The 22,678-nt window shown below is 38.5% G+C and overlaps 1 protein-coding gene across 3 annotated transcripts in view; it reads right to left on the bottom strand.

The window, feature by feature from the left end:
- LOC114047027 (target of rapamycin complex 2 subunit MAPKAP1) overlaps window positions 1-22,678 on the bottom strand; it is a 328,986-nt gene that overhangs the window by 302,793 nt on the left and 3,515 nt on the right. For 2 of the 3 annotated variants that reach the window (XM_027867685.1, XM_027867683.1), the window contains exon 2: window positions 8,882-8,941. The exons of the other annotated variant lie outside the window; for it this stretch is intronic. The gene's annotated coding sequence lies outside the window, so the exon portion shown is untranslated. The remainder of the gene's footprint in view (window positions 1-8,881; window positions 8,942-22,678) is intronic. 3 annotated transcript variants of the gene reach the window in all.

Consider the following 22,678-nt stretch of genomic DNA (forward strand, 5'->3'; position numbering starts at 1 on the left):
TATCTATTATTGTCTTTCAAAGAATTTTAAATGATTTTGTTATATGGATAGAGAAACATTGTTGCAAAACTTTTATAAGGCAACAATCTGATATTCCAGGTAGAATTTTTTTTGTAATTATCAAAAAATAAGCACAATGGGATTTTATATCCTATACATCTTTCAGTCAATTGTGAAATAGTAACAATCCACTGTTGAATATAATTTATGAAATCTTGCTTTTTCCTTATTAATATCTTCATTGTAATGCCCTCAATTCATATATAGATGACTTTCATTAAAATTTCACATAGAAAGGGAAACAGGCCTACAGGGCAGTAGTTGTTTTCTTGGTCACCATTTTTCAGAATCAATAAGGTTCAAAGTTTTTTCTATACTTTTGTATCTTTCCCTCCTTTTTTATAAGTCAGTCCTTCAATATCCTCACAATTGTATTCCCTCTAACGTAGATCTCTTCTTGATCTAAGATAGGAAAAGCTGCGAAATTGAATCAATCCAGCAGCTTTTCCCAACTTTGTTCTCTTTAGTTCTCATTTCTATTTATGTAAGCACCTCAGTGACTATGACATAAGGGTTCAATTGTGGTGGTTCTATTATCCTTGATGGAGAAAAGAGTGTGTTACTGCATATTTTTTGGAAATCTTTTCCCTTTTTCTTCTATTTGTAGTCCTGTTTGCATTTTCTTCCTGGAATGTCCTTGGGAAGATCTTTTTTAGTTGGATAAGTTGCCAGACTTTCTTAAGATTGCTTTTGCCCTCCACTCTATTTGGCAATACTGTTCACAAGATTTTAAAGATGAGTTTTTTCTAATGCAGCATTTCCTTTGGCAACCATCTGTCTCCATTTGCCAGGTCAAATGTTTGCTGACTAAGGCACTTTCTGGATTCCTTTGGTCTCCTTGTTTTAACAAATAATTTACAATGGTTTAAATACTGGATGAAATTATACGTCACTGTCAATGTGATTTCTGTTGTCCATTTCCTTTTTTCATTTTCATTAGCTTGTTAAATAATTTCATTACAGTTTTTTCTGTTGTTTTTTTTTTTTAATAAATTCTGATCTTAGCTCTGACAAGTCTGTGGTCTGACTGTGCACAGACAACTGATTCAAGGATTATTATCTTCATGTGTATAAGTCTTTTCCTATCTGTTAAAATGAAGACTATTTTGTGATGTTGTTTGGTACTTGCCATTTTCAGCACCTACCAATTTTTTTTTTAAGAGAGTGTTAATTGTGTAAAAGCATGTGGTTTTTAAATAATCTATAAATCTTTGGTCTCTCCAATTTCTTTCTCCTAAAGCATACTTTCTCACAAACTTCTTCCCATGTTCATCATTTCCCAGCTCTACATTGACATCACCAAATATAAAAATGAATGTAGACTTATCTAGAGAGTGTTACCAAGTTTTCCATTAAATTTCTCTACCACCTCATCCTCAGCAACGGATGCTGCTGTATAAATTTCTGCTGTTTTTGTGGTGGACTTTTTGCAAATATTTCATTAGTACTGCAATATAATGTGACCAAATGTCCCATAAAATATTTCTTGTAGCCTTGAGTCACAGGATAAAACTCATTTCTCTAGCTTCTCCCTTTGCTCCAAGGAATACCTGTGACCCCCCCGTTCCATTTAACTACAACTTCCTTCTTTTTTTTTTCTGCCTTCATTTATAGACAGAATATCAAGATTGATATAATTCAGCTCCTCCAGCGATATATCCACTTCTTGTTCATTGACAAGGATTTCACAATTAACCTATCAACAGTCAAACTAAAGTTTCCTGGTCTAAAAACGATCTTGGCACCCTCTACATTACCAACCATGAAAATGTGATCAATGTAACATAGTAAGTCCCCAAAGCAATTGAAAAAAGTAACAAAGTATACCCAAGCACACCAACTTCTTGGGTAAGAACTCCCTACTACATAAAAAACTGTTGAAAAAATTGGAAAGCAGTTGAAAGGTCAAGTTTTTATCTATCATCTTTGCCAGATATATTTTTCCCAATCTGGTATTTTCACTTTAATGTTAATTATATTGGTTAAAAAGTCACAAAGGATAAGAACACAACTCTCCGAGAGGGAACATCAATTATTAAAACACTTGAGAAATGAAAAACCTCACTAATAAAGAAACAATTTTATAGATACCACTTCACACCCATAAGTTGGCAAAAATAAGTAAAAGCAATAAAACTCAATGTTGGGGAGATTACTGAAAAACAGGTACAATGACTCACTGGTGATGAAGCTGCAAACTTGAAGAATCTTTTTGGAGAATGATATGGAATATGTAGTAAAAGTTATGAAGGTTTTGACCCAATCCCCATCCCCTTTAACCCAATAATTCTATTGTGGGGAATACATCTTGAAAGCATTATCAAAAATAAAAAAGGGCTATTGGTTTAAAGATGTCCATAGCAACTTTGATATAATTGAAAAAACCTATTAACACTCTAAATATCCAACAACAGGTAAATGGTTAAACTTCAATTCAATAATATAGTATTATAATACAATTAAGATAAGTGTATTATAATACAATTAAGATAAAAAAGAAATCTAGAAAGACACCAAAATACTACAAAGTATAAAAAAGTAGAACACTAACTAGGGCTATTAGTTCTTGTTAATGAAAATGAATTGACAAAGAATTCTGATGTAGACTTGTAGTGACTAAAGTTATGATACTTCATGTACTGAAATTAGTCTAAATGTAAAGTCACTGAGCAAGTTTAGTTATTGGTATTACTATTCAATGTTAAGTTTCAACAAAACAGTTAAAAAATAAAACTTCTTTCCAGTATTTTTTCTTTTTCAAGTGTTTTGTTCAAATCTAGATAAATTACATAGCATTCCTCTGATCTATCAACTTAGGAAACAAAGCTAATCTAGCCTGACCTGTTCCTACTGAAACTATGCTGGCTCTTTCTAAATGATTCCTCTGTGGATGTTCAGTAACCACCTTTTTGATAATGCGTACTGGATTTTGTCAGGAGCCAAAGTCAATAGCCTCTACAGATTTCGCTCTTTTCCTTTTTGAAAATCAGGTCATTTGCCTTTCTCCAAACCTGTGGTATCACTCTGATCCTCCACCATCTTTAGAAATCACTGACATGCTCAGCAACTAATCAATCAATCAATAAACATTTATTAAGTGCCAGGCACTGTGCTAATAGGCTAGGCTAGGGATACAAAGAGGCAAAAGACAGTCCCTGTCCCTGAGGAGCTTACACCTAATGGGAGAAACAACATGCAAACAAATATATGCAAAGCAAGCTAAGTACAGAATAAATAGGAAATAATTAACAGAAAGAAGGCACTGGAATTAAGAGGGATTAGGGAAAGGATGCGTAGAAGTTGAAATTTTAGTTGGGACTTAAAGGAAGCCAGGAAGGTCGGTAGTCAGAACAGAGGAGGGAGAACATTCCAGTGATGAGAGACAGCCAGACAAAATGACCAAAGCTGAGAGACAGAATATCTGATTCACGGAACAGCCAAGAGGCTAGCGTCATCGGATCAAATGTTGGGAAGGAAGGTTTCCTGATGCAAAGCTGAAGATGACAGGACTAAGCAACAGACTGGGTGCTATTGAGATATAGTGAGGAATCCAGGATAATTTCTGGTTTTCGAGCCTGAGAGACTGGGAGGATGGCATGCACTCTATAGTAACAAGGCAGGTAGGGAGCAGGGGGAGGCTTTAGGGTAGAAAGATAATGAGTTCACTGTTGGACATACTGAGCAACCCATTCCAGATTTCTGAAAGACAGTTGGTGACTAGAGACTGGAGGTCAGCAGAGAAAATGGAACAGAATAGGCAGATTTGAGAATCATCAACATCTCCTGGGAGCTTCACCAAGTGAAGTATACAGAGGGAGAAGAGAACAGGGCCCAGGAGAGATCCCTGAAGGACACATATGGCTATGATCTGGAGGAGGTTCCAGCAAAGGGAGAAGGAGCAGTCAGATAGGCATTGAGGGGGATGGGTAGGAGCATCAGCCTGCCAGCAGTGACCGTTACAATAAAGCAAACCTTTGAGATTGGTGCTTAGCAGAGACTGGAGTAATGGGTGAAAAGGAAGGCACTGAGTTAAGTCAAGTTAACAAAAAATTATTAAATACCTACTATGTGCCAGGCAATGTACTAAGCACTAAGGATGAAAAGAAAACCAAAAAAAAAAGTGTTCCTACCCTCAAGGAGCTCACAGTCTAAAGGGCGAAGGGAGAGGACAAGTAAACAACTATACTGAAATAAGATATAGATAGGATAAATTGGAGATAATCAACACAGGGAAGGCACTAGTATTAAGAAAGCTTGGGAAAGGCTTCTTTTAAAAGAGGGAGGAGGAGGCAGAGAAGGCAGAGATGAGCAAGGAGAGAGTTCAAGGCAGGGAACTCTCTGCAGAATTCTCTTTCACTGGGGCACAGTCAATGAAAATGCCAAGAGTTTAGAGATGGAGGATTGTGTATAAAAAACAGTAAGGCCAGCATCACTGTATCACAGAGTACTTGGGGAAAGTAGAAAGTATAAAAGAAGAGTGGAAAGATTGGAAGGATCCAGGCCATGAAGGGTTTTAAATGCTAAACAAGATGTTATATTCGATCCTAGAGATGACAGGGAACTAACTACTGGAGTTTACTGAATGTGTGTGGTGGTGGGGAGGCGGGGTGTAAGATGTGTGACAAGATCAGGCTTACAGTTTAGGAAGATCAACTTGACAGCTGAGAGAAAGATGGACTGGAGTGGGGAGAGATTTAAGGCAAAGAAACCAACCAGAAGGCTATTGCAATAGTACAGGCATAAGGTGATGAGGGCCTGCACTAGAGTGGCAGCAGTGTCAGGACAGAGGGCCCAGGACAGAGCCTTGGGGGACACCCACCTAGATGAAGATCCAGCAAAGAAGAGTGGGAAGGATCAGGCAGACAGGTAGGAGGAGAATAAACAGAAAGTAGTATGACAAAAACCTAGAGAAGCACTGTCAGGCAGAAGAGGGTAATCAACAGTGTCTAGGATTGTAGAGAAATCAAGAAGAATGAAGACTGAGAAAAGGCCAATAGATCTGGTAATTAAGAGATCACTGGCAACTTCAGAGCGAGCAGTTTCAGTTGAATGATGAGACTGGAAGTCAGAATGCAAAGAGTTAAAAAAAAAGAATAAAAGGAAAGGAAGTATGGCATTTTCAAAGAATGAAAAAGAAGAGAGAGTGGGGAGACATGGGCATGTGGTAGGCAGTAAGAAAGTACCAGTAGAGAGAGACTTCTCTGATAAGGGCCTCATTTCTAAAATATATAGAGAATTAAGTCAAATTTATAAGAATACAAGCCATTCCCCAATTGATAAGTGGTCAAAGGATATGAACAGACAGTTCTCAGATGAAGAAATTAAAGCCATCTATAGTCATATGAAAAAATGCTCTAAGTCACTATTGATTAGAGAAATGCAAATCAAAACAACTCTGAGGTACCACATCACACCTATCAGAATGGCGAACATGACAAAACAGGAAAATGATAAATACTGGAGATGTGGGAAAATTGGAACACTAATGCATTGTTGGTGGAGTTGTGAAATGATCCAACCATTTTGGAGAGCAATTTGGAACTATGCCCAAAGGGCTATAAAAATGTGCATACCCTTTGACCCAGCAATAGCACTTCTAGGGCTATATCCCAAAGAGATCACACAAATGGGAAAAGGACTTATATGTATAAAAATATTCATAGCAGCTCTTTTTGTGGTGGCAAAGAATTGGAAATTGAGAGGATGCCCATCAACTGGGGAATGGCTGAGCAAGTTGTGGTATATGAATGTGATGGAATACTATTGTGCTATAACAAATGATGAACAGGCTGACTTCAGAAAAACCTGGAAAGACTTGTACGGTCTGATGCTGAGTGAAGTGAGCAGAACCAAGAGAACACTGTACACAATAACAGCCACGTTGTGTGATGACTAATATTGATAAACTTAACCCTTCCTGGCAATACAAGGATCTAAGACATCTCCAGAGGCCTTGTGATGGAAAATGCTACCCACACCCAAAGAAAGAACTATGGAAGCCAAATTGTTATTTTTTTTCTCTTCTGTTGAGTTTTGTTTCCTCTTTCTGATGGTTCCTTCTATTGATTTTAATTTCTACTTACAACATCACTAATGTGAAAATATGTTTAATATGAATGTAAATGTATAGCCTATATCAGATTGTACGCTGTCTTGGGGAGGGTGGTAGGGAGGGAGGGGGAGAAAAATTTTAAACTCAAAAGCATATGGAAGTGATTATTGATAAATCAAAAGAAATTAATAAAAAAAGAAAGAGACAGACTGAATATTAATGAGAGAAGGGATGACAGGGGCAATCTGCTGTAGAAGATGGAATAGAATGGGATCATTTATACATGTAAAGATAGAGGTGGAAGGCATGAGGAAGAGTATGATCAAAGACAAAGTAACGGGAAAGCACAATACATGTAAAAAAAAAAAATGTGTCCTTCACTGACAAAGAATTAGAACGTAGGATTCACCTTCATAACATGACGTGTTTTCCAAAGTATTTTGTGGAATAGTTGGATAGTTACTGTATAGTATAGCTTGTCTGAACAGCTATCATATCCTCCCAGGTAATTCTAATCTACACTACTCACAGAATCACAGAATCATATAGTCCTTTCCAATAATAAAGCAGGAATCCCCTTTACAATATCCCTGACTAGGAATCTTTTAGCCTCTATTTGAAGATCTCCACCAAAAGGGTAACCAGCAGTCCCCAAAAGGAATCAAAGATTATTGTTATTGTTTCCTAACCTAAATCTACCTTTCTGCTACTTCAGGCACTGCTTCTAATTCTGCCCTCAAGCCAAGGAGGGAAAGTCAAATTCCCCTTCCAAATGATAGCTGTCTTCAAGTATTTAAAGGGCAGTCCTTGCAGTCTTTTCTTTTCTAGGTAAAACATTCACACCTTCTTCAAGTGAATTTCAATATGACAAAATCTCTATTCCCCTCTCCATCCTAGTTATGACCGTCTTTCGGAAATGGTAGAGCATCTTAGTGACCTTCTTCTGACCCTCAGAACTGGACAGAGGTACTCCCGATGTCATCTGACCATGGCAAAGGATTGGAAGATTCAGCATTTCTTAATGCAGCCTAAGACAATGTTAGTTTTCATGACTGTTGTGTCACAATATTGACCTGTGTGGAGTCTGCCATCCACCAAAATTTCTACACTTTTTTGTACAAACCGTTGTCTAGTCACATTTCCCTCAACTGACTCTTTAAGTACAAGTCTTTTGTTCAGTCGTGTCCAACTCTTCATGACCTGATTGGGGTTTTCTTGACAAAGATACTACAGTGGTTTGCCATTTCCTTCTCCAGATCATTTTACAGATGAGGAAACTGAGGCAAATAGGGTTAAATGACTTGCCCAGGGTCACACTAAGTGTCTGAGGCCACATTTGAATTCATGAAGATAAGTCTCCCTGATTCTAAGCCTAGCACTCTATCCACTGCACCACCTAGCTGCCCAAATATAAGTTTAGGAAGTTAGTTATATTCATCAAATTTCATCTTCAGATTTGGGCCACTAAGTTGGTCTATCGGCACTTTTTAAAAAATTATCCTTACTGTCATCCACCATGTTAACTATAGCTCCCAGTTTCACATCATCTGCAAAGCTGACAAGAATGCCATCTATGGGGCAGCTAGGTGGCTCAGTGGATAGAGCACCGGCCCTGGATTCAGGAGGACCTGAGTTCAAATCTGGCCTCAGACATATAACACTTACTAGCTGTGTGACCCCGGGCAAGTCACTTAACCCCATCGCCTAGTCAAAAAAAAAAAAAAAAAGAATGCCATCTATGCCATTGTTCTAAGCAATTCAAATCCTAACTACGTCAGCCACCAGAGGGTCACGGACAGTCCCATGGGGTATTACATTAGAGAACTACCTCCAAGTTGACACTGAATCATTGATGACTACTTTTTGTGTCTGATCATTCAACCTGTTCCAAATCCACATAACTACATGCTATCATTTGTCCCATACTTCTCCATCTTCTCTACAAGTATAGCATGAGACTGCCAAATGCTGAAATCTATAAATACTCTGTGTGGGGCAGTCCCCTGATCCTACCTGTCTAGTAGTTCTGGCATAAAAAGAAAATAAGGTTGGTCTGGCAAGACCTGTTCGTGAATATGTTGGCTCTTCATGACCGTCATTTCCCTTTCTAAATGATCACAAGTCATCCCTAGAGTTTCGCCAGGAATTATGAGACTCACTCACCTATAGCTTAAAGCTCCACACTTCCTTTCATTAAAAACAATGACATATTTGCTCTTCTCCCGTGTTGCGACAATTCTACTCTAAAATTTTTCACTGACAGTGGCTCAGCAATCACATCAGTCAGTTTTTCTCACACTGGATAGTTTTTCTAGTTGTGGTAAGGAGGTCAAGTTAAGTCAATAAGCATTTATTAAGCACTTACTATGTGCCAGGCACCGTACTAGACATTGGAGATACAAAGAAAAGCAAAAATCCAATCTCTGCCTGCAAGAAATTCATATTCTAACAGGGGAGCCAAACAACTAGGTACATACAGAGCAGATAAAAAGCAAACTGAGAGAAAAATAGAGAATATTTTTTATGCATCTTATCTTTCCCTCTCCCCCATTCAATCATAAGCTTCTCAGGGCAGTGTGGACTGAATTGCATTAAGTCAAAAGATGTGAAATAAAATCCTGTGATAAAAAATTAATAGGAAAAACTAAAAAAAGTTTTATATGGATATATGTGACACAAATAAACATGTATCATGTTTGTATAAGACATACATGATGCAAATAAATGATGAACCCCCCCCCCCAAAAAAGAAAGAAAATTCTGGCTCACCACTTACTACCTGGGTGCCCTCGGTCAAGTTATATCCTCTCTGCGCGTTAGTTTCCTCATCTGTAAAAGGAAGAGGTTGACCTAAATGATTTCTAAGGTTAATTCCAATTCTAATATGATATGATCTTAAAATTTTGTCTTATTTCATCTGTTTTTCCCTCAGGAACAAAGCATTTTACATATCATAAGCATTTAATAAAGTGGAATTTAACTGAAAGTGGGTGTTAATGTTTCTAGCCTGGACAACAGGAAAAGTTGCTGATATCATTAAAAGAAATAAAAAGTCAGGAAGATCATCTAGTTTTGAGGGGAAGCTCAGTACTGAACATGCAGAATTTGAGGTGCTACAGCAATATTCCTCAGGTAAGCATGTCCCACAGGTGACTGGAAATGTCAAATCGAAAATTGGAAATGTCAAAATGTCAAGAATGTTGTAGATAGAGGTCACATAACCAAGCAAAGGATAGGATGGGATTACTTTTAAAATCCCTTCCAGCTCTCAGATTATAGGTAACTAGCAAAGACTGATCCAAATCTGAATATAATTATGTTCTTTCACAAAACTTAAGTACATTGTGAAAGGCTTTCACTATTACTAAAACAGCTAACTTATAAAGATAAGCACTAAGACCATTATTAGTATTACTAACTGCTGATATTAACAACTCACATTTATATAGTCCTATTGGGTTGAAAAATCATGGACCACTTGCACTAACAACAGCAGCCCATTCTTACCATGTTTTTTGGCTAGTATACAACACTGTACCACACACAATTAGGGGTTTAATAAGTGCTTCTTAATAAAGACAACTAATGTGACAGCTAAGTGGCACAGTGGATAGAGCACCAGTCCTGGAGTCAGGAGGACCTGAGTTCAAATCCGGCCTCAGACACATAATACTTACTAGCTATGTGACTCAGGGCAAGTCACTTAACCCCAATTGCCTCACACAAAGAAAAAAAAAATAAACACAACTAATACAGAAAAGACACCTAAGACTTCATCTACCACACCATTGTGTGAAGGACCATTCTAGCAGTCAGAAAACTGGATTTTAACACTAGGCAGCAATGTTTTATTTATGCAGGCAGCTAGGTTGCAGAATGGATAGAGTGCTGGGTCTGGAATCAGGAATCTGAGTTCAAATCCTGCCTCAGCCACTTACTAGTAGTGTAACCCTGGGCAAGTCACTTAACCTCTTTGTGCCTCAATTTTCTCATTTGTTAAATGAGGGGACTGGACTTGATGGCCTCTACAGTCATTCCAATTCTAAATCTATGATCCTATGATTCTACAATACAGGTATTTTTAAAATGCAAACACTGAGAATACAGAATTGCTGAAACAAGGGGTTACATTCATGCCATCTTTAAAAAGAAAAAAATGTTGTAGAGACCCTACTACAAAATGACTGTGGTCACCAAAAGGCTCACAACTGGCAGGTAACTGCAATATATTGCAAAATTCATTTGCCATTCCAAATTCCTGAAAAGTTTACAACTGCATGACATTTTTGTATCTCCAACTATTAAACTCCCTCAAAACAGTAGCCATTTAAAAAAGGTTTGTAGAATCTGATTTGATTATACACTTCTTAAGCAAAATCATCATCAAGCAACCAAAAGATAAAACACAAAGGTATGAAGCATAAGCCTTTAGAATATAAACTAGAAAGAAGCCCAGATCCATTCTGAGGTTGTTAGCTTATATTTAGTATTTTAAGACATTTAAAATATTTATATATTTATATTAGTTTCTCCTTTTTTGAACACATCAAAATATCCAGCTAGGAGTTTATAATTTAACCCCTCCATGCTTTAGTGGAGGACTAACTGTGTCCAAAATCATTCTTTCATTCCCTGGTAGCCAACCATCTAGTGATGAGTCTCTTAGCACTTACTTGGGTTAGTCTTCCTATGAGAAATACACAATCAGTTCCGAGCCAATTCCCAAAGCTCCCCCATTTCCAGCTCAGTAAGACCTGCAGAAAACACTGGCTATCACAGACATAGGGAAGACATATTTGAGCCAGTGTCACAACCATGCCACAAATGAAGCACCTCAGAGAAGGCCTCTATAGAACATTTATAAGTCTGAAGTAAAAAATGTCAGCATATAACAAAACTAAAAAGTTACCATGAGATTTGATTAGTATATGGAACTCCTGATTAGGAAATTCCCTCTAACAGGTACTTGCTCTGTGCTTGTTGGGTAACTTAAGAGTCTTAAGACAATTGAGGCACTAAGAGGTGCTTATGGGACTTGCCCAAGGCCATGCAAGCCAACTTGTGTCAGAAGCAATACTTGAACCCAGATCTTCCTGACTGCAGCCTGGCCCTCAATCCACCATGCCATACTATCTACCAAAATTTTTATATATCAAATCTTTAATTATTATTTGTAATATATTATAATTGCTCATATTTTGTTAGAACATAACATTTTGCAAACTGCTTTTTTTTTTAAAAAAAACAACACCCTTGTGAGGTTTGGAATGCAAGAATTATTGTATCCATATTGCAGAATAGAACAATGAGACTGAAAAAGTGAGGTCATTTGCCCAGGGACACACAGCTATTGTCTTCTGGCTGCAAATCCAAAGGATCTTTTCACTCTGTCACACCATTTTACAGCTCAACCTAAGTCTAACTTTTTGTAGCTACTGAAATAAGCTCTCATTTCTAAACTAGCACCTAGTACAGTGCCTTGTATACAGTAGGCACTTAAAGAATATTTTTGAATTAAAGGTCTATCTACATGGGGTCTTCCTCATGATAACCTCCTAAGATAACCTGCTTAGTGAAAGAACTATCATCCCCATTTTACAGATGAGGAAATTGAAACTCCAGAGAGAGGAAGTACTGAGCTCCAAATCTCAAAGTCCCACACAACAGCTAGTGATAGTAACCGCAGCAGTAGTGATAACAGAAATACCAGCTCCCATTTCTATATGTTTCAAAGGTTTTCAAATGACTTTACTCAATGAGAGGGGAAGTAACTGCCTTCCTACCATGGTTTTGTTCTCTATGATAATGAGTTTACATGTTACACCAACTGCCTGGCTTTTACTGCCATTTGGGGATGAGGCCACCCCCTTGACTCTGCTCATTTTTTTTAAGGTGGAAACATCAATGCAATAATCAAGCCTTCATTATCTTATAAACAAACTGCTTCTCTGGAAAGCTGGCTTACCCTAGACCAGAATGTTCTGCAAATAAATAAGTCCAAAAGATGCAGAGATTATAAATTAGAACCCACAAAAATCTGTATGTAGCCTCATGCCGACAAAGAGCATTCTATCAATATAGTGAAATGCTAATCTCCTAATTAACAACCTAATTAGGTAATTATGGCTTTGCAGAGGGATGCCGAAATGAAATATGACAACATGGTCACCTCCTTATATGACACCTGTGGGCCTTCTCAGCTGTCACAGCAAAGAGTGCAATATCAATTTGAACAGATGACAAAGTGCTGTCATTTTTCATTCTGATAATATACTGAAGGCTTTGGACAGAGGCTGTTTGCAAAAGAAGCATCTTGCCAGATATTTTCCTAATCTAAATAGGCTCAAACACTTCGTTAAATTTTTACAATACATGGTTATGTTGTCTTTTTTTTTAAACCTATTTACACGAGAATTATAATGAACTTAGTAGGCATATAAAAATAACATTATCTCGCTATTTCGGGCTGACTGTATATGCTGGAACCATTGCTATCTTAATAATGAAGCATGTACTAATTAAGGAGAGAATAAAAAGGGAAAAGTAACAATTCATAGTGGCATTTTAATATTCATGCTTCTACTAATCAGTTACCAAAAAAAAAGAAATACTCACATTCTTGTCTTTAATATTCATCTCTTTAAAAAAAAAAAAGCCAAAAGGAAATTGAAATTAGCATCATTTGCCATATTCAGTATCACTTAAAAATGTCAAATTGAAGCATTCCCACCTATGTTTTCTTCACATCCCCACAATAACCTGGTGGAGGGTAATGCATATCAGATTTGAAATTTGAAGAACTAATTTTGAATCCTAGCTCTTGATACTTACCAACATGTATGAACTTAAGCAAGACACTTCTCTTATCTGATCTTCAGTTTCCTAATTGTAAAATGAGGGTGTTAAACTAAATGGCCTCTAAGGTCCACTATGCCACACACCTAACTGGTTTCACAAAGACACAGCATTTGGTAAAGTGATATTATGAGGGAACTTACTACCATGATCACCAAGCTTTCCATATTTTTAGCATTTATCATGCATTTATCATGTGCCAAGCACTGTGTTAAGGATACATATACAAAAACAAAATGATCCCTGCCTTTTTTTCTAATAAGAGGAGACAACAGATACAGGTAAGTGGTGGCCAGGGAAAATCATCAGATCTGAGAAGCCATAGGGATGGTGAGAATACAGCAGTCCACTGACATGCTCTTTCCAGATACAATAATAGCGCTTATTTGATTATAACAAGAGGTGGGAAAGAGTACCCTCCACGAAGGGGTAGGGCAAAAAATGAACGTATTGAAAATGAGGACACACAGTCCCAAAGAGTACAAAGCTGAATAGTTTGGAAGATGGGGCAAGAAGGTGAAAAATGGCGAAGATGAAGATGAGGACACACACAGGGTTCCAGGGAGTGTAAAGCTGAGTATCTGATCTTCTTCCAGGCATGGGCAAAGTGGTGGTCATGGGAGTCTATAATAACAGTATAGAAAGGAAGAGGGAAATGAAAGAGGGTGGAATTCACAGAACTTGATAACAGATTTAATATGAGGTGAGGGAAAAGTCAATGACAGCCCCAAGGTTTTGAATATGGGGGAACTAAATATTTGTTGGTACCAACAAAACAGAAATATTGAGATTGGCTTAAACAACACAAGTCCATTCCCTCCAAGAACTTTGTACCTATTCTTTTGACAGTATTTCCTTTTAACACTGTACTTTTGAATGTGACTACTGGAACAGAGAAACAGAGTCTCTTTTTTAAATGTTTATACAACCATCCATATGCTCTACAAAAAAAACAACAATAAAAGCATATTCATAAAAGGATATTCAGGTCTGGTATGGTGTAAACCTAGCACTACACAGAGTTAACAGATAAATGTAACATAATAGCCAATGTATATGGCAAGCAATCACTGTAATTTAATTCCAATGGCTTTCTACCACCTTGTACTGTTTCCAGATTTTCTGTTTTGTTTTTAAGTCATTTCCCCCAATTTTTTCCCTTTCAATTACTGAAAATGGTTTTCGTGTTCTGGTCCAAATTTTGTGTCTCCTATATTAAATCTATTTTCCTTCATATATCTAGGCTGCTGCCAACTTGGGTTCATAAATTTTAAATGACTGCTCAGGATTTATTCCTTTCATTTTTATATTCAACAGCATTTCCTTATAAAACAGAGTATGAATGAAAGCAAGTAGCTAGGGGGCCAATATTTCCTCAATTTGCTCTTTGTGGCAGTCTTGTATTAAAATAAAAATAAATTAAGTTCTTGGGTGGGGAAATCCCTGACTGTATTTCTATCTCAGTGCTGGGTGTCTCCACTTTCCTTTTCAATCCTGAGTGTTTATCTTCAACAAAACATCAGGCATTTTCAGAGTTACTTGCACATCAAGGTTTTCCCCAAGAGGCTAAAATGAACAAATATAGATGCAAGAGAGACTGAAATGGCCCTTCACAAATAACTATACTCTGGGATCAAGAGATGGAAGGTGGGCAATTGGAAGAGTTAGGTGCTCTATTCAAGCAGCAAGGAAGACTGCCTCTAAGGAGTTGTGAGAAAGACCTGGGGGGTTTAATGACAAGCAAACTCAATGTGTCTAGTATCATATTAAAGTAAAAAGGCGAGAGCCATCTTCAATGATATAGATAAAAGCCTCAGGTTGATAATTCGAGGGTAATTCCCATGCCCTCTACCTAGTCAGAAGTATCTTAAGTATTTTGTCATATCAAGGCACCAACATTCTAAGAATATTGACAAGCTGAAACATATCTAGAGAAAGGTAACCAGCAAGAGGGAACTGGAACTCATTCCACAGTGACAATCAGTGGAAGGAATTAGGGATCTCTAGCTTAAAGAGGAGTATACCAGAATCTAAGAGTTGGAAGAAGCCTCAGAAGCCAACCAACCCAACCCAGTCTGATCAAGAATCCTTTTTGCAAAATCCCAACAATTTATCACCCCACCTCTGATTTTAAACCTGCAATGAAAGAGAAGACTCCACCTCCACAGGCAGCCCATTTCACTTTGGTACAACTCTGATTATGAAGCTTTTCCTTATTTCAAGCCTAAATATATCACCCTGTAATTTTCACCCAATATTCCTACATTTGCTTCCTGGAGACAAAGAGAACAAGCATAAACCCTCTTCAACATGAGAGTTCTTCAAATACTTGGAAGAAAATGATCTAGTACTCTAAAGTAAGTTTTCTTTTCTGCAACTCCCATTTTCTTCAACCAATCTTCTCGTGAAACAGCACTATCACCATCCCAGTCACTGTCTTCTGGATCCACTTCAGCTTATCTATGTTTTTCCTAAAATGTGGTGCCTAAAACTAAACACAGAATTCCTCTAGAGGCTAACCAGGGCAGAGGATCACAGACTTATTACCTCCATTTTGGACCCAGTGGCTTTTCCAGCTGTTGCCCAGTGTTAGACTACTAGCTACTTTTTTACCTGTCAGGTCACACTGTTGACTCACGTGAACTTGCTGTCCCCTACAATGCCCAGCTCTCTTTCACAGGAACTGTCCCCATCCGTATTTGGGAAGCTGACTTTTCAAACCCAAATCAGTTGGGCAACTGTCAATAAATCCCCCAGGTCTTGTTCACAGCTCCTCAGTGGCAGAGTCTTCCTTGTTGCTTGGATAAAGCACCAAACTCTTCCAACTGCCCACTTTATAGATTTAGGGGGCCTATGACAGCTATTTTCAAATGCAAAAGGACCTTCCGTAGAAAAGCAATTATATTCATATTGCTTGGTCCCAGAGCATAAATTTCAGATCAAGAGGCAGAAAAGAAGACAAGAAGCAGATGGATGGTGGTGGTGGTGGTGGTGGTGGTGGTGGTGGTGGTGGTGGTGGTGGTGGTGGTGGTGGTGGTGGTGGTGGCGGTGGTAGAGGAAGAGAAACAGAAACAAACAGAAAGGGCTTTTCCCAGATCTAAGTTCCTGTGACTGGAGGTCTTTTACTATACTCAATAGGAAGAGACAGAGGAATCACTTGTCAGGGATGCCATAGAACAGGGGTTCTCCTAGGGTTGACTATCCCATAATAGGTCAGTAGACAAATTTCAACTGGTTTGTGAACTTGGATAGAAAAAAAATTTATGTTTCTTAACCTCTCACTGAAATTTAGCATTTCCTTCAATCATTTTAAAACATTCTGAAAAAGGGTACATAGGTTTCATCAGACTGCTAAAATGGTCTGTGACACACAAAAAAGTTTAAGAAGATCTGCCTTGGAAAGAATTGTTGTTTTATGTTAGGGAATTGACTGGATTCTCTCTAACTCTAATATTCTAGAATTCTCTGACCTTAAGGAACTGATAACTTCTCTGTGCCTCAGTGTATCTATAAAATAAGAGCTAATAAATACCTAATCAACTTACTAGGCTTTATATAAATCAAATGGGTTAAATAATGTGACAATACACAAATATAAATTAATAGGTTACCTCCTTTCCTTTCATCCAAAACACATCCCAGCTACACACCAAATCTACATTGTAAACCACACCTGCAAGGCACGACTAACAAGACCTCCTTCACTTTTGACATTTTCTTTGTAACATTTAAGATACCACATGCATCTCCTCTTCACTACTTCCTCTGTTGCCACTTTAATGGAAGTTCTTGTAACTGTTGATGACTACTCTAGTAGCTGCCTGACCAGTCTTTCTGCCACCACAGTCTCACCACTTCAATCTATCTTCAAACAGCTGCCAAAAGAATCTTTTTAATGCATGTATAGGACCATGTCACACCCCTGCCAAAAAACTTTCAATGGCTTTGTCCTGACTAAAGAATAAAATATCAACACCTTATCCTGGCACTTAAAGGCCCCCACAATCTGTCTCTAACCTGATTTTCCAGTCAATCTATGTGACCTTGGGCATATCATTTAACCTCACAGTAACCCAGGCAATTCTCTAATACTAAGTTGAGAAAAAGACCAAACCTGCATTGTTAGAAGGAGTTTCCATAACCAAGATTTCCCTAAATTAGGAAATCACAGGCCCCAACCTTATCTCCATATTATCTTTTTAACACACTCCATTTTTTTGCCAAACTGGTGGACTAGCTGTTCTGTTCATAGGTCCAATTGCTCAGTCTCCCTTGTAAAACCCAACAGGATTTATGCAATGCCTGCAATCCGCTCCCTTTATACCTCCCCCTTCTCCAGACTTCCCTGGTATTCCTAGCTGAAAGTGATCTTTCCTTTCTCATACTTTGTCTAAACTTCTTTTTTCCCTTATAATATACTAACTTAAGTTAAATCCTCCCAAATTCATTGTAAACTCACCAAGGGCAGAGGCAATAGCATTTTTTCATCTTTGTACTCCTGTCATCAAGTGATGGACTTGCAGACAAGTGTTTAACAAAGATTTCTGAAGGTGAATAATCAGGAAATACGAATCATAAAAATATCACACCTTTATAGTTAGGAAGCACTCTACATTATCTCATTTGAGACTCATCTGTGAAGCAGGCAATGTTGGTATTACTATTTTCATTTCACAGATAAGAACACTGTGGTTCAGAGGGGTGAAGAAATGTGTTCAACATCACAGAACCAGAAAATGACAATGAGGCCATCAACTGTCCCTGAATCTTCTGCTCTTTCCATTTTACCATGCATACGTCCTGATTCATTAAGATTACATAGGTGCTCAAAAATAATTAAGCAAATAAAATTTTGTTTCCTACTTAGTTTGCAGAAGGCTAATTTTCTTTCCTAATAGCAAAATACTCAAACTTTTGATGCTGGTTAGAATGTCTCGAAAACTTTCAAATTTATTCACAACACAAGGTAACTTTTCTTAAATATTTAAATATTTAAAATATGAAGGATTAAGGATCAGGACTGTGGAATATCTCCTTAGCTAGACACTAAAGACTCCATAATTGGGCCTCTAATACCTCCTCCAACCAATTTCCCATTACTACTTTAGAGGAATCCTTCACCCCACTCAGACTGGTCTAGTCACTGATCCTTACACATGCCAATTATTGCTCCCATCGTTGCTTGCACAATCCTCCCTGCTGGAAAAGCCTTCTCTCCTCTTGTGACAAAATAACTCCTTCAAGGTATTACTCTCAAGTCTATCTCCTGCAGGAAGCCTTCCCTAATCCCTTTGTAAAAATAGAACAAATTATCTTGTACACTTAATGTAAACATCATGGTATAGTAGAAAGAGCATTAGGCTTAAGAGTCTTGAAGACATGGGTTTGAATTCCACTTATTACTCTAGCTGTGGACCCACGGGCCACTTCTATGAACCTCAGTTTCATCATCTATAAAATAGGGATAATATGTATATTTCATTTTTAAAATTAAGGCCATTTGTCAAGAACTCTCTGTTCTTCCTTCCATTTCACATGTTGCTGACATTCCTTCTACTATCTCCTTCCCTCCAGTTTCCAACGATGAAGGAGCTCTTCTGCTTGTCAAGGCCAATTCTCCTTGTACCCTTGACCCCATATTCTCCTGTCTTATCCAGCGTCCCCCAACAATCATCTCCATTGTTTCTAATCTCCAAAGTTTCCCTATATCCTGATTCCTTCTCTACACAGTGCCTGACTCAGTGTTTACTAAATGCTTGAAGCCTTGCCTATCCTGCCTTCCAACATGATCATGCCTCCCCATTCATTAGGAAATCCTCATGAAATTCTACCTTGGCTGCTAACTCTTTCCCTCCAAACCCATTTCTCTTTCAAACTACCTTATTACTATCAAGGGCATAACCATCCTTCCAGTCACCCAAGCTCACAACCTAAGTATCATCCTTGACCTCATCACTTCTTACATGAACTATAGCAAAAGCCTTTTAATTGGAATCTCTACTTTAAATCTCTCTCCTCTTTCCAAACCATTCTTCACAAGTCTGTCAAATAGATTTTCCTAAATCATAAGTCAGATCACGTCACTCTCCTCCTCAGATAAACTCCAATGACTCTCCATTATCCTTAGGATCAAATACAAATTCTGCTCTTTGGCATTTAAAGTTCTCCACAACCAGACCCCTCTCTACCTTTCTGGGATTTTAACACATTATTTCTCTCCACATATTCTATGGTCCAGTCACAATGGCCTTATTTTCATTCCGTGGGTAAGAAACACAGTGACTTAAAGTTCCACAAAACACTTTGCAAATACAAAGTATAATAAAGTAACAAAATACTCCATTTTCCCTCTCAGTACCTCTCCCATGGCTATTCCCCATTCCTGGAATGCCTTCCCTCTTCACCTCGGCCTTGGGGAATCCCTGACTTCCTCAAAGGCAATTCCACAAAGCACTACTTTTTACAGGTCTTTCCAAGTCCCTGAGGCATTCTTCCACCTACTGTGTATTTGTAGTGTATGTAATGATTTTTATATGTGGGTGTATGTATATAAGGCACTCCAAAAGTCTTACTGAAAACTTATAATTTCAAGGTGTTAAAGAGGCAGCTTGGTGGTACAGTGGATAAAGAGGTTGGCCAAGGTTGGTCAGGAAGACTTGAGTTCATTTCAATCGGGCCTCAGACATTTACTAGGTATGTGATCCTGAGGAAGTTACTTAACCTCTGTCTTCCTCAGTTTCCTCAATTGTAAAATGGGAATAATAATAGTGCTTAGATCCTAGGATTGTAGTAAGGATTAAATGAAATATCTGTAAAGTGCCTACCACTGTGTTTGGCATATATTAGGCACTCAAAAAACGCTTCTCTCCTTTCTCCTTAAAGCTTAAACCTGAATACTAAAACTTTTGGGACACCATGGGGGGGGGAGGGTAATGTGTGAGTATATGTGGTTTCCTCTATTAGAATTTAAGCTCCTTAATGACAGGATTTGTTTTTCCTTTTCCTTTGTATCCCAGCCCTTAGCATAGTGCCAGATACATAGTAAGTGCTTAATAAAAGCTTGACTGATTATTATCTGACCCAGGTTTGATGGGAAGATCAAATGTATATGAAGTGTTCAGCAATTCTTAGAGTACTACAAAAATGTTAGCTATTATTATGTATCATTTCATACATATGAACTGGTTCCCCAACTAGACTGTTAGCCCTATAAGAAAATGAAACCATCTTAATACCCTAATGCCTAGCACAGCCTCGCAAAGTAGAAGATCAATACACCTTTGAAGATAATAATGATAAATACCTCCCCATAAACTACTAAGGCTCATTGTGATGGAATGGACTTCAATGTCATTTTTGCTACTGTGAAAACAGTACAGTTTCACTGGTGTGTAGAAAAGACTCAGAGAAAGAGCTAGAAGGAACCTTAGAACACAGAACACAGAGCTGGAAGTGACCTTGGAAAACAGTATTTTAGAATATAGAAAACAGAACATCAACCAACAAAAATTTGGAGGTGAGGACCTTATAGATACCATACAATCTCATCAATTTAGGTATGTGGGAATTGAAGGTAGGTAATGTGACTTGCTTAAAAACACACAGTCAGCCTGTGGCAAAACTGGGACACCAAGTCAGGTCTCCAAGGCCATATCTATTTCTATTACGATACTCTCAAAGATGGCGGAGTAAAAGCAGTGACTTGCTTGAGCTCTCCCCCAAACCTCTCCAAATACCTATAAAAAATTGCTCTAAACAAATTCTAAAGCAGCAGAACCCACAAAAGACAGAGTGAAACAAATTTCCAGCCAAAGACAGCCTGGATGGTTGATCAGAAAGGTATATTGCACCAGGCAGGGAGAGGAGCACAGTTTGGGCGTGGGCACGCAGGCTGAAGCAACCCTGGAGCAAGCCTCAGAGGACTGAATCTCAGGCAGCTGTGGCAGTTTCCAGACTTCTCAACCCACAAATGCCAAAGACAACTTAGAAAGTCAGTGGGAAAAGTCTGTGTCTGTGGGGATAGAGAGAAGGACTGTGGGATTCCTGCCTCATTTCCCGAACGCAGCCCTGGGCAGCAGTTGCTTCCTGAGCTTCTGGCCCACAGACTGAGGGGGAATCAAGTGGCTGATCAGAGTAGGATTGCAGGGATCTTTCTGCTGGTGCAGGATTCTCCTACTTTGCCCGTGTTTGGATCTGGGTCACAGTTATGGGTGGCGGTCCTGGGGCAAGGAGGAGCGCTGGCATGGTGGAGCTTGTAGTGGTTGTGGAGAGGAAACCCTCCTCACAGTTCCAAGACAGAAAAAGAGTGCTCACAGACCAGAGCACAGGCCAGGAAAGGAGTAAACGCCCTTGATCATAGCACCTTGGAAGAACTGAAAATTTACAGGTCCCTAGAAGTATCTCTGAAAACAGCTGCACAAAACCCCTGAAGCTTGGGACAGTACATTCTCCACAATGGAAACACCCCTACCTTAGCAGAGAGTTTATAACTCAAGTAATTGGCTGAGATCATGAGCAAGCAGTGCAAAAAGAGTCAGACTATATTATCTTACTTTGATGACAAAGAAGATCAAAACATACAACCAGAAGAAGGCAATGAAGTCAAAGTTCCTACATCCAAAGCCTCCAAGAAAAATATGAATTGGTCCCAGGCCATGGAAGAGCTCAAAAAGGATTTTGAGAAGCAAGTGAGAAGTAGAGGAAAAACTGAGAGTGATGCTAAAGAAGACCCAAAAAACTACTGAAGAAAATAACACCTTAAAAAATAGCCTAACCCAAATGGCAAAAGAGGTCCAAAAAGCCAATGAGGAGAAGAATGCCCTAAAAAGCAAAATTGGCCAAATGGAAAAGGAAGTCCAAAAGATTACTGAAGAAAATACTTCCTTAAAAATTAGAATAGAGAAATTGGAAACTAGGGACAATTTGAGAAATCAAAGCACTATAACACTAATCAAAAGGAATGAAAAAATAGAAGAGAATGTGAAATATCTCACTGGAAAAACAACTGAATTGGAAAATAGATCCAGGAGAGAGAACTTAAAAATTACTGGACTATCTGAAAGCCATGATCAAAAAAAAAAAAAGCCTAGACATCATCTTTCAAGAAATTATCAAGGAAACCTGCCCTGATATTTTAGAACCAGAGGGCAAAATAGAAATTGAAAGAATCCACCCATCACCTCCTGAGATCCCCAAAGGAAAACTCCTAGGAATATTGTAGACAAATTCCAGAATTCCCAGGTCAAGGAGAAGATATTGCAAGCAGCCAGAAGGAAACAATTCAAGTATTCTGGAAACACAATCAGGTTAACACAAGATTTAGCAGCTTCTATATTAAGGGTCCGGAGGGCATGGAGTATGATATTCCGGAGGGCAAAGGAGTTAGGACTACAACCTAGAATCACCTACCCAGCAAAACTGAGTATAATCCTTCAGGGTAAAAAATGGTCATTCAATGAAATAGAGGACTTTCAAGCATGCTTGTGGAAAAGACCAGAGCTGAAGGGAAAATCTGACCTTCGAGTGCAGGACTCCAGTGGGACATGGGGGAGGTGGACAGGAGGAAGAGATCATGGGAGACTTGTTGGGGTTGGGCTGTTTGCATTCCTGCAGGGAAGGATGGTGTTTGTGGCTCGTGGGTCCTTTGTCAGTGTTGGGGTGGTAGGAGGGAGGAAAATTGTGTGTATGTGTGGATGGATGGATAGAGGGCAC

This window comes from Vombatus ursinus, unplaced genomic scaffold (genome assembly GCF_900497805.2).
Source record: "Vombatus ursinus unplaced genomic scaffold, bare-nosed wombat genome assembly UNPS02014786.1, whole genome shotgun sequence".
Classification (NCBI taxonomy): domain Eukaryota; kingdom Metazoa; phylum Chordata; class Mammalia; order Diprotodontia; family Vombatidae; genus Vombatus; species Vombatus ursinus.